This window comes from Aegilops tauschii, chromosome 6 (assembly GCF_002575655.3).
Source record: "Aegilops tauschii subsp. strangulata cultivar AL8/78 chromosome 6, Aet v6.0, whole genome shotgun sequence".
Lineage (NCBI taxonomy): Eukaryota > Viridiplantae > Streptophyta > Magnoliopsida > Poales > Poaceae > Aegilops > Aegilops tauschii.
Window position 1 is genome coordinate 9,084,417 of NC_053040.3, and position 12,060 is coordinate 9,096,476.

Here is a 12,060-nt window from a genome sequence, read left to right on the forward strand (position 1 = left end):
CGTCTGGTTCCTATTGATCTTCAGCAGCTTCCCCTGTTGCAGCATCACCGTATTCAGGGGGCACATAGTTGTCATCGTCCTCTTCTTCCTCGTCGTCTTCCATCATAACCCCTATTTCTCCGTGCCTCGTCCAAACATTATAGTGTGGCATGAAACACTTGTAAAGCAAGTGGGTGTGAAGGATTTTCCGGTCAGAGTAGGACTTCGTATTCCAACATGTAGGGCATGGACAACACATAAAACCATTCTGCTTGTTTGCCTCAGCCACTTCGAGAAAATCATGCACGCCCTTAATGTACTCGGAGGTGTGTCTATCACCGTACATCCATTGCCGGTTCATCTGCGTGCATTATATATAATTAAGTTTGTCAAAAACCATTACAGAGCATCATGAATAGATAATTAAGTGACCAAATTAGTAGAAGTTCATCATCACATTAAAACCAAAGTACATACATAGTTCTCATCTAACAACATATATATAGCTCTCCAGAGCATCTAATTAATTAAACCATACATTGAAACTATGTAAAACATTTCAATGCGAAAACAAATGCGATCATAATCGCAACCAAAGTAACAATTGATCCAACGGCATAATGATACCAAGCCTCGGTATGAATGGCATATTTTCTAATCTTTCTAATCTTCAATCGCATTGCATCCATCTTGATCTTGTGATCATCGACGACATCCGCAACATGCAACTCCAATACCATCTTCTCCTCCTCAATTTTTTTATTTTTTCCTTCAAGTAATTGTTTTCTTCTTCAACTAAATTTAACCTCTCGACAATAGGGTCGGTTGGAATTTCCGGTTCAACCACCTCCTAGATAAATAAAATCTATGTCATCTTGGTTGGCATATTTGTCATAAACAATAAATGAACCAAATAGTTATAAAAAGATAATATATACCACATCCGAATCATAGACAGGACGAGGGCCGACGGGGGCGGATACCAAAACCATCGCACTATGTAATAAGAAGGAATAATAAAAGTAACAAAATTAGACAAGTATCTATCTAATGTAAGAATTTTTTCTTTCAAAAAGAAGATAAGAACAAGAGGCTCACCACGGTGGTGCTGGCGACGAGATCGGCGCGGGCGATCGACGGCGGTGAAGACGGGGACGGGACGTGACGGACCGCTAAACCTAGACAAATCTCGGGGAAAATGGAGCTCGGAGGTCGAGTTTCAAGAGGAGAAAGATTAACTAGTGTGGCTCAGACATTTCATCGAACACCTCATGTGCATAGGAGGTGAGCTAGAGCACCCAAATGCCCTCCCCTCGCCGGCCAAAAAAATAGAGCACTGTGGAGTGCTCTGCTGTGGCGATGGGGTATATATAGGCAACTCATTGGTCCCGGTTCGTGGCACCAACCGGGACTAAAGGGGGGGCATTGGTCCCGGTTGGTGCCACGAACCATGACCAATGCACCCCTTTAGTCCCGGTTGGTGGCACCAACCGGGACCAAAGGCCTTGTGTTGCCCCGCATCAAAAGTTTAGTCCCACCTCGCTAGTTGAGAGAGCTCAAGAGTGGTTTATAAGCGCTGCTGCGCCCACCCTCTCGAGCTCCTCTCAACTGCAGGCTTTCAGGCCTAACCGTTCTCTTTGCCTGTGGGGCCTACTGGGCCTTCTGCGGGCCTGAATCCTGGCCCATGGATGGGTTTTAAGTCGTATTCAGGCCGTGGTGGCCCAGTAGGTGGCATAATTTTTTTCCCTGTTTTTTGTTTTCTCATTTGCTTTATTTATTTTGTTTTGTTTCTACTTACAACAAAAAACTTATTTATTTTATTCCATTTTGTTTCTAATTACTTATTTATTTTACTGCTGCTATTTTTATTTATTTTACTGCTGCTATTTTTATTTATTTTATTAAGGTTTATTTATTTTATTTACTCTAGTTTATTTTATTTTATTTTATTAAGGTTTATTTATTTTTATTTATTTTATTAAGGTGTATTTATTTTATTTACTAAGAAAAAATGAACATAGATGCGCCTATAGAGAAAATTCAACCTAAATTCATAATAAATTTCTATGAAATTCAAAGAAATTTACTCTGAATTTAGGTCAAATTCCCTGTATAAGGGCATCTATTTTCACTTTGGGAGGAGCTCAACAAGGCAGAGCGGGCTTATAAACTGGTGTGAGCGCCCTTCGGCTGGCGAGGTGGGACTAAACTCTGACCGCTACTAGGACCAACCCTTTAGTCCCGGTTTGTGGTATGAACCGGGACTAAAGGGTGAGCCTCTGGTCCCGGTTCATGCCACCAACTGGGACCAATGGTGGTGGGCCGGGAGCGAGGCCCATTGGTCCCGGTTTGTCCCACCAACCGGGACCAAAGGGGCCGGACGAACCGGGACCAATGCCCCCACGAGGCCCGGCAGGCCCCTGGCCGCACGAACCGGGACCAATTCTCACATTAGTCCCGGTTCGTGACTGAACCGGGACTAATGTGAATATTGCCCTGTGACCAAAGCCCAGTTTTCTACTAGTGGCCCCTCGTGGCTCCCCTGACGTATTTCTTCCGCCTATATATATCCATATACCCTAAAACGATCAGGGAACAGAAGAGATCGGGAGTTCCACCGCCGCAAGCCTCTGTAGCCACCAAAAACCAATCGGGACCCTGTTCTGGCACCCTGCCGGAGGGGGGAACCCTCACCGGTGGCCATCTTCATCATCCCGGCGCTCTCCATGACGAGGAGGGAGTAGTTCACCCTCGGGGCTGAGGGTATGTACCAGTAGCTATGTGTTTGATCTCTCTCTCTCTCGTGTTCTTGAGGTGATACGATCTTGATGTATCGCGAGCTTTGCTAATGTAGTTGGATCTTATGATGTTTCTCCCCCTCTACTCTCTTGTAATGGATTGAGTTTTCCCTTTGAAGTTATCTTATCGGATTGAGTCTTTAATGATTTGAGAACACTTGATGTATGTCTTGCATGGGATAACTATGGTGACAATGGGTTATTCTATTGATTCACTCGATGTATGTTTTGGTGATCAACTTGCGGGTTCCGCCCATGAACCTATGCATAGGGGTTGGCACACGTTTTTGTCTTGACTCTCCGGTAGAAACTTTGGGGCACTCTTTGAAGTACTTTGTGTTGGTTTGAATAGATGAATCTGAGATTGTGTGATGCATATCGTATAATCATGCCCACGGATACTTGAGGTGACATTGGAGTATCTAGGTGACATTAGGGTTTTGGTTGATATGTGTCTTAAGGTGTTATTCTAGTACGAACTCTTGAATAGATCGATCCGAAAGAATAACTTTGAGGTGGTTTCGTACCCTACAATAATCTCTTCGTTTGTTCTCTGCTATTAGTGACTTTGGAGTGACTCTTTGTTGCATGTTGAGGGATTGTTATATGATCTAATTATGTTATTATTGTTGAGAGAACTTGCACTAGTGAAAGTATGAACCCTAGGCCTTGTTTCCTAGCATTGCAATACCGTTTGTGCTCACTTTTATCATTAGTTACCTTGCTGTTTTTATATTTTCAGATTACAAAAACCTATATCTACCATCCATATTGCACTTGTATCACCATCTCTTCGCCGAACTACTGCACCTTACAATTTACCATTGTATTGGGTGTGTTGGGGACACAAGAGACTCTTTGTTATTTGGTTACAGGGTTGTTTAAGAGAGACCATCTTCATCCTACGCCTCCCACGGATTGATAAAGCTTAGGTCATCCACTTGAGGGAAATTTGCTACTGTCCTACAAACCTCTGCACTTGGAGGCCCAACAACGTCTACAAGAAGAAGGTTGCGTAGTAGACATCAGCTCTTCTTTGGCTTTGGAAGTTTCTGCTTGTTGGGACTTGATATTTTCTTGAAGGTCAGTGGTTTGAGACTCCCTTTTGCTCAGCTCAGCCTGTAAGAGACATACATGTTATGAGTTGGCAGCATATATTTGAAGTACCAAGCACATAACAAGTTATACACTTAGCACTTGGGGGCTAATGCCTATTGCTTCTTATCAAATTTTTCTTATAAGTCCCAAGATCAATTCAAGTATTATTCTTGGCACTTGGGGGCTAATGTATATTTGCTCAATAATACAGTCTCGGTTCATCTTGAAGAGATAAACCGGCCCTTGGGGGCTACACAGGAAAAAGTTGCAAGATTAATATTCTAAAGTGCCGGTTCATCTTGAAAAGATAAACCGACCCTTGGGGGCTACGCAAGCAAAGTTGAAGTATTACAAAGTCCCGGTTTACATTGATATCATAAACCGGCCCTTGGGCGCTACTGGAGTTGATATTAGAAATTGGACACAAGAGAGAAATAATTATGCAGAGTTAACAGTATTTACCTCATATCGCTCTTTCAACAGGTTCACTAAACCGGCTTCATAGTCGCGGCTTGTGTACAGGCGGTTTAAAAACCCAGAGTGGATATCTTGGGCGCTGAGGTGGGCATAGCTTTCCAAATCTGTTTTCCACTTGCCCTTATCCATAGCAGCAAATTCTTCCTTGGCACTATGTTTTGATAAAGCAACGGGGTTGCCGGGAGTTGTGTAGTCAAAGCCAGTAACAATAACATCATCCGTTTTATCATCAGCCGTTTTGACTGGGCTTGACGGTCTATCTGCAGCTTTAGCCGGTCTTGGTGGGTCAACAGCATGGCCTGTGGGATCATCTTCCATCTGTTCAGCAAAGGTTTCATGATGTTGCGGTGGCGGATAATCAAGAATAGCATCAGCATTTGGCTCAAACTATTTTGGGATCTTTCCGGTTCAGTGGTCGGGTTATCATCAGCCGGTTTATTCAATTTGGCCTTTTTGCTAGGTCTGGGCTTGGCACTGAAAGGAATGAATACAAAAGTTGGTACCGTGAGTAAACATAAGATATTAAGGGTTAGTTTGAACATGCTTACCCAGGAACCGTTTTGAGGGTTGGTAGTTGCGTCTCTGTTGATTCGCCAGAAGAGGAATGGGAAGTTCCCTGATAATTTGAATCAGACGGAGTAGGAGGTTGCCGGAAATAACCCGCCTTAGGATAACGTGGGTCAGAAGTATAAGAGACCTCTGGGCGACGTTTACGAACCGCCGTGTTTGGTAAACCGGACGAAGTTACCACATGGCCGCTATGCCGGGTTGTGCGGCGAGCTTCATGTTGCTGTTTCTTCAAAAGAAAGTTTGGATCCATGTGAGCTAGAGGGTGAGAAAATCTTACTTTACGGTTTGCTTGACGGGTTTCCAGAGTTGGCAGAGGTTCTGAACCGGAGGAAAGAATAATTACCTCTACGTCACCAGCTTGACTAGCCTCTGCGTCCTCCTGATAATAATCATTATCAATAAGATGTATGAAGAAGGAACCAAGTGAATCAAGTTCTACCTTTGACTCATGATTTTCATCGTCATCATCAAAGTTTAAATCGGTGGAGTCGGCGGTTTTCTTTTTGGCGGGCTTCTTGGTGACCTTGGTCTTGACACGAGGGGTTTTTGCCGGTTTATCCCGCGGCTTCTTCTTCCAGAACGGATCATCACCCTGTCAAAGATCGGCAAAAGTTATAAGGGAATAGTTAAAAGGGACGGATTAAAATAAGAGTTAAGCAATTCTTACAGCTGGCAGTTTATTGGAAACGCAGAAAGGACTAAGCCCTGTTTTACTGCATTCGGCCACCGGTTCATCCAACATTTTCTTAAAAGCTTCAGTAATTTCAGCATCAGATAGCTGGATATCAATATGGCGTTGAGGGTCTTTTAAATCCCCTGTGTATTCACACATTAAACCGGGGCGATGGATTAGAGGCAAGATACTCCAAGAGACCCAGCAACGGACAAAGTCGATGCCAGTTAAACCGTTTGCCATAAAGGCTCGGAGCTTCGAAAGTTGTGGTGCATATTTGGCTCGTTCCATTGCGCTCAGTCGTTGGGGGAATGGATGTGTACTGGTAAGCCGGTGAGCCCGATAACCCGGCAGAGGATTTTCTTCAACGGGAGACGTATCTCGGCAATAGAACCAAGTCTGATTCCAATCTTTGGGGTGACTATGGTGTTTGGCATGAGGGAAACTGACATCTTTCCTCTTCTGAATTGAAACCCCGCCAAGTTCAGTATTGGGCCCGTCTGTAAATTCAGTACGGCGGTTCAAATAGAAGAAGTCCCTGAATAATTCAACAGTTGGGTCTTCTTGTAGATAAGCTTCGCAAAACACTTGAAAATTACAAATATTGGACACGGAGTTCGGTCCAATATCTTGAGGGCGGAGTTGGAAGCTAGCAAGCACATCACGAAAAAACTTTGACCCGGGAGGACTAAACCCTCGACCCAGATGATCAACAAACACAATTACTTCTCCATCCTTGGGTTCAGGAGGATTTTCTGGGCCAGGGGCTCTCCAGTGGATAACTTCCTTTTTTGCTAAAGCACCGGTTGCGACGCACCCGTTCAGTTGGTCTTCAGTAACCCGGGAAGGAACGCAGTTGCAAGCATAAAAAGACTTGGCCATTTGAACAACAACCAGAAGGAAGGTTTGTGCCGGTTTAAGATTCATAATTGACAAGCATAAAGTATTACAGGTGAAAGAGACAGAAGTTATTCAAACATGCAAGATTATTAAACCGGAAGTTGATGTTATCAGAATCATAATGACAAGCGATTGGCGGTTTAAGAGGGGACTAATGGTACCTGGCGGGTTATCATTTTCTAAAAATAAACCGCCTATATTAGCATTAAAGGTACAGATCTGAAATAATTAAGTGATGGAGAAACAGGTTTTACATATTAGTATTACAAATCTAGATCTACCGCGTGCCAGAAAATGGAAAAATATTCAGGGTTAAACATTCTGGTACTTGAGCAGTTGAAGGATCCAGATGGGATTTTCTACTTAAATGAGACACGCTGATGGAAAGAAGGACTATGGCCATTGCTATACAGATTGGATATTGAGGTTTAAATAAAAAAAACCACTGCGCAAGGGTGAACACCGATGAACGCTCAAACCCTAAAGATAGATCTATGGGGGAGGAAAGAAGGCTTACAGAGGCTGGTGGAACAGCGGAGAGGCGCCGCGGTTCTCTGGTACGTTCAGTGTGATGCATCGGCCGGAGTAGAGGGCGAGGACGAGGACTTCGCGGCGGCGGCTGAGCTCGAGCGCTAGGTCGACGCAAGGGAGAAGACGAAGCGAAGAGGTACGGGGGGAAAGTGAAAGAGACCCTCGGCCCTATTTATAAGGCAAATGGATAAGAGGCAAGCGCGGGAATCGAGGAGGTCAAAAAACGGATCTGTAGGCGTGCGGACGCCTCGATCTTTGGAGATTAATTAAAGAAAAGGAGATGCATTAAAAGATTTTATCTATGTGTAAAGTTAGTGGCGGTTTATCATGATCTTGGAAGATGACGTCACGACGAGTTACAGAAGTTTTCTAAGTGTTGAAGATTGACATGAACAAGTTCAAATCAACCTGGGGCCTAATGTTGGGGATATAACTATTGAGTATAAACCGCCCAGGAGGGGCCGGGTTATACTCATAGTGATTTACTCATATTGAAGCCCATGAAGACAAGGAATATGGCGCTTTACGAAGGAGATTAACAAGAAGGCCCAAAGCCAAAAGGCGGATTAGGGCCCGTACATGTAAACCGCCATATGGTGTATGACTTGTGTTGTAAGACAGGAAAGGGTAGAAACCGAGCCGGACACGTTTATGAGCCGGCCGGGATTCTGTAAACCGTCGGGCGTCAACCTGTGTATATAAAGGGACGACCCGGCGGCGGTTTAGGGACAAGAAACAACAGAGCGAGAGCCAGGCAAAGCGTATTCGCTCCCTGGTCATCGAAACCCTAGCAATTCCATCACAACTGGATTAGACTTTTACCTTCACCGCAAGGTGCCGAACCAGTATAAACTCCTTGGGTCCTTTGTCCCGCTTTAATCCCTTTAAGCTAACTACGTTGCGATGGCTCCACAACTAAGTCCTCACACTAGGACATCTGCCGTGACAAAACCACGACAGGTTCTTTCAAGTAAACCTATATCATTGCACAGAAAATATCCTCAACCTGCTTCATAGCACAAAAAGATGATTGGCATGGTTTAAAAGCGATTGAACGACATCCAATAGTCATCACAAATCACTTACTTCATAGACAGAACATGAACTGGCTGAATACAAATCGTTAACTCGAGGAGGCAATGAGCTCTTTTATGTGTTTTAAGAGAGGCAAATAACAATATAACATGGTATGGAGCAAGTACAGACAGTATAACGATAACACTTTCTACGATGTATCTCCTATTCTTATCTTAAAAGTAAAAAAAAAATGAGAGGGCAAATTTGTCTCCACCTTCAAACAATGAAGGGGGCAGAGGCGGATTATCTGTACAATGGCATCCAAATGCTGATTTTCATCACATGCAACATAATAATAAAAACCATAATAAACCATAATAATCAACATACAGCTACAAAATTCTCAAAAACCAAGACTGTACTTATGGTAGGCTGTAGGCAGAAATTTGTAATATGCATCATTCAGTTTTTAGATCAGTTGTCCCTGGGACTGAATATCAGTCAGTATGCCATTCAGAAATACAGGAGAAAAATAAAGGAAAAAACTGATACAAATTAGTAAACCATAAATTACTTCACAACTGATAATCTCTTCAAACAAGATACTGCAGAACAGAAGATGGTTGATTTTAAGCTAAAAAGAACTAGAGCAAGCAACCAACAAACTATATCAAAATGCCATTCTCCGCAGTGATCAACATATTGTGGTCATCAAGAAGTCCAAAATTGTTCGCTGCAAGAAAAAGGTCCAGAATTTTCAATCAAAAAAGGGAAACTCTCATGTCTATGACCAAACTGAGGACCTTCTTTCATGGAAAGTTAGATTAGAGAATTGCAGTGGAAACTGAGGGGGTGGGGGCATTTGAGGATATTCTGCTCCTTCCATATCAGTATTACAAAATATAAATGCAGATATATAATCACGAATATTTCAATGCATCGGCACAATGGCCTGACCTCACAATCTCTCTTAGTTCCAGTATGTGTGTCAATATGACACGAGAATGGGAAAGATAGCAGTGTGATGTTCTCTTCTCTACTGAATGATGACATGGACATACCAGGTCTCATGAAACAAATTACTAGCTTCATCAAGTGTTAGCAACGACCAAACCAGCATGTCATAGGCATACTCTAGAAAGACAACCAACATCTAGTTAGGTAGGCACGCACACTGAAACAAAAGCTTACCAGCTTACCGCACAAACGAAATCTCTGGGGTGCAGTAAGCATTTTCAAACTTTAATACCGTAATTGTTGGTTCATGCAAATCTGAATCTAGTTGGCACTTCCCCTCGGCAAGCTGCTGCATAGTCTTCAGTGAGGTGCGGCGCAGCTTCCTTGTGAGGGCAATATACTTGTCCATGAATACATTCTCCATCACCATGACTGCAGAATAGTAGCTCCGGTCTTGATCTAACGATCCGTTTTCCTTAAGAAACTTTACAACATAGTACCGGGGCCTGAGCCGGCCATTCAGGCTGTACGTAAGCAATGCCGGACGATAAGCGATGTACCCTGGTTCCAGCCCCACCTCAGAGATGAGGAACTCCGCCTTGCTCTGTATCATGTCGTTAGACCACGCCAGGATTGTTGGAAGCTTGGACACGACAGTGCCAGCCTGAGCATCTGACCACCTAAACGCCTTCCCCATGTACTCCGCTTTGGCAGCGATCTTCTCCTCGCTCAGGAATGCGACCGCCTGCAACGCGTGCCTGAACATCCGAGATCCACAGGGCACACCGAGACCTTGGGCGCATGCCACCATTGCCCGAACGCGTTCTGGGTTGGCGGTGAGCATCCATCGCGAAGAGAGGCACAACTTGGCAATATCACAAGTAGCTAGGCCGCACTCCCGCAGGAAGGCGACATTGGGCTTGACCACCTGCTCGAGATTGGGCGCTAGAAGGAAGGCGCCACACTTGAGCGCCCGGAGGAGGTCCTCGGAGGAGTCGAAGAGGGACAGGTAGTAGTGTAGCTTGGAGACGATGGACATATAGCGGAAGTGGGCGCCGGTGAGCGAGACGAGGCGCGCGATCTCAGAACGCGAGAGACCCAGGCCGGTGAGCTCCGCGACATTGGGGGCCAGGGTTTTCTCCACCTTGGCGCAGAGGAGCTGTGGGTCCTTGGCGACGAGGGCGGCGACATCGGCACCAGAGAAGCCGAGACCGGAGAGGAAGGCAAGGACGGCGTCGGGATTGGTGTAGGATTTGAGGTGTGAGAGCTTCGGGGAGGCCTTGAGGGCCTGTGGTCGGGTGAGGCCGCAGGTGGAGACGAGGTACTCCTCCACGGCGAAGCTAGGGTTCGGGGAGATGGCGGGCGCGGCGGCGACGACATGCATGAGAACTATAACCAGATGACACCCTACTTTTCAGTATAGATAGATGATACCCTGCACGTTGCTGTTCGATAGGGAAGCACCACAGCCCGAACGCACCGATCATCCTTCTCGTATCCGCAACAAATCTCGGTAGCGAAAACAAATAAGCCAAACAGGATAGATTAAAAAGCCTAGTAGCGAAACAAAAGAAAAGCCCAGTTTTTCTGTGCTACGAAAAAATGCCATCAACTTTAAAAGCAGAAATTTGCAATGGGTAAAAGATTTTTTTTTTGCAATGACCCAAAAGAAAAAAGTCAAGCCAATTTCCATCTGTACATACATGGTGAAAAAAATGTTGATCAAATTTATAAGGTATTTTTAGTATGTATAACTGAAGACAAAAAAATCTCGATTAATAATTGCCAAACATGTAGAACACAAAAAAAGTGTACAAAAATATTGTTATGTAGTAATTGCCGTGTTGTGATAAGTAAATTTACCATAGTCTCATGGAGGCAAAAGATTCCCTTGAAGGACTATGATTGCAACAGGTGTATATTAAATTTGTGAATGTCCATAAAAGTATTTTTTTTGTGAAATCCATAAAACTAAATTTGCCGTGTCAAAATAGAAATAAAATTTGGCATGACCCCTTAAATTAAATTTGTCGTGTATGTTGAAGTATAGTTGCCATGGCAAAATGAAGACGAATTTTCCATGGACCACGGTTGAAAAGCAATGAAATGTGCCATGGTCCAAAAAGGTGAAAAATTGCCATGTTGTATAAACTACATTTGTCATTGTACATGAAAGTAAATTTGCCGTGGAAAAATTAAAAAGTACAAATATATTTCGGAAACCGGCAGGCGCTGCCACGGAGATGAGGCCAAGGAGAAGGAGAAGGAGATGGGAGCCATGAGATGTGGCTGGAGAAGAAGGGAGACGGGCGAGGATGCAGCTTCAGAGGCGGAGCATGGCGCAGCCGCAGAGAAGGTAGGGGACGGCAAGCGCGGTGGCGGCAGGCCGTGGCGTCAAGATGAGACGCGTGTGTTCTACTAGTAGTCTGGTCTGGTTGAACGAACCCAAGTGGTGTGGTGGTGGCTCCCACTCGTCAGTCTCATGCTAGCATCGCAAGGTGACTCTTTTGACAATTAGTACGTATTATTGTGGCATAATAAGAAAACAAAATCGATGCTAGAAAAAGCTATTTTTCGTGCTGATTTTGTTTTTTTTTTTTTTTTTTTTGCCACGACCTCCTGGAATGTTATTTCGTAATGAAACTTTGCAAGCACTGAAAACATTTGTCAAATGTTGCCACAAATAAAATTCAAAATTTTTGAATTTCTTTTTCAAAAATTTCAGATTGCACTGTTCACTCAAGCATATGAGCTCAAGCTGAGAAAGGCACTTTCATAGTACATTCCGTCCCCTCAAATACGAGTTTTTGTTGTTGTTGTTGTTGTAAAATAGTATTTGACTGTTTTTCAATTCTATTTCTTTATGATTTAAATAGAAAAATAAGATGCCCTGATAATATGTTGTATCCAACAGAGAATGAGTACTGATCCGGCCATGGATGACAAGCGATGTAATCACATTGAAATTGTTCTGACCGCACCCACATCGGGCAATCAAGATCTAAACCCGTTCATCGAGTGGAATAGTGCAAGCACGATTGTAACAGTTTTCTTTCCTCA

General features: G+C 44.0%; 1 pseudogene; it reads right to left on the reverse strand.

Annotated features, from left to right (window-relative positions):
* Nucleotides 1-9,305: 9,305 nt before the first annotated feature.
* LOC109756123 (transcription termination factor MTERF8, chloroplastic-like) lies at nucleotides 9,306-11,338 on the reverse strand (annotated as a pseudogene).
* Between the last annotated feature and the right edge of the window lie 722 nt (nucleotides 11,339-12,060).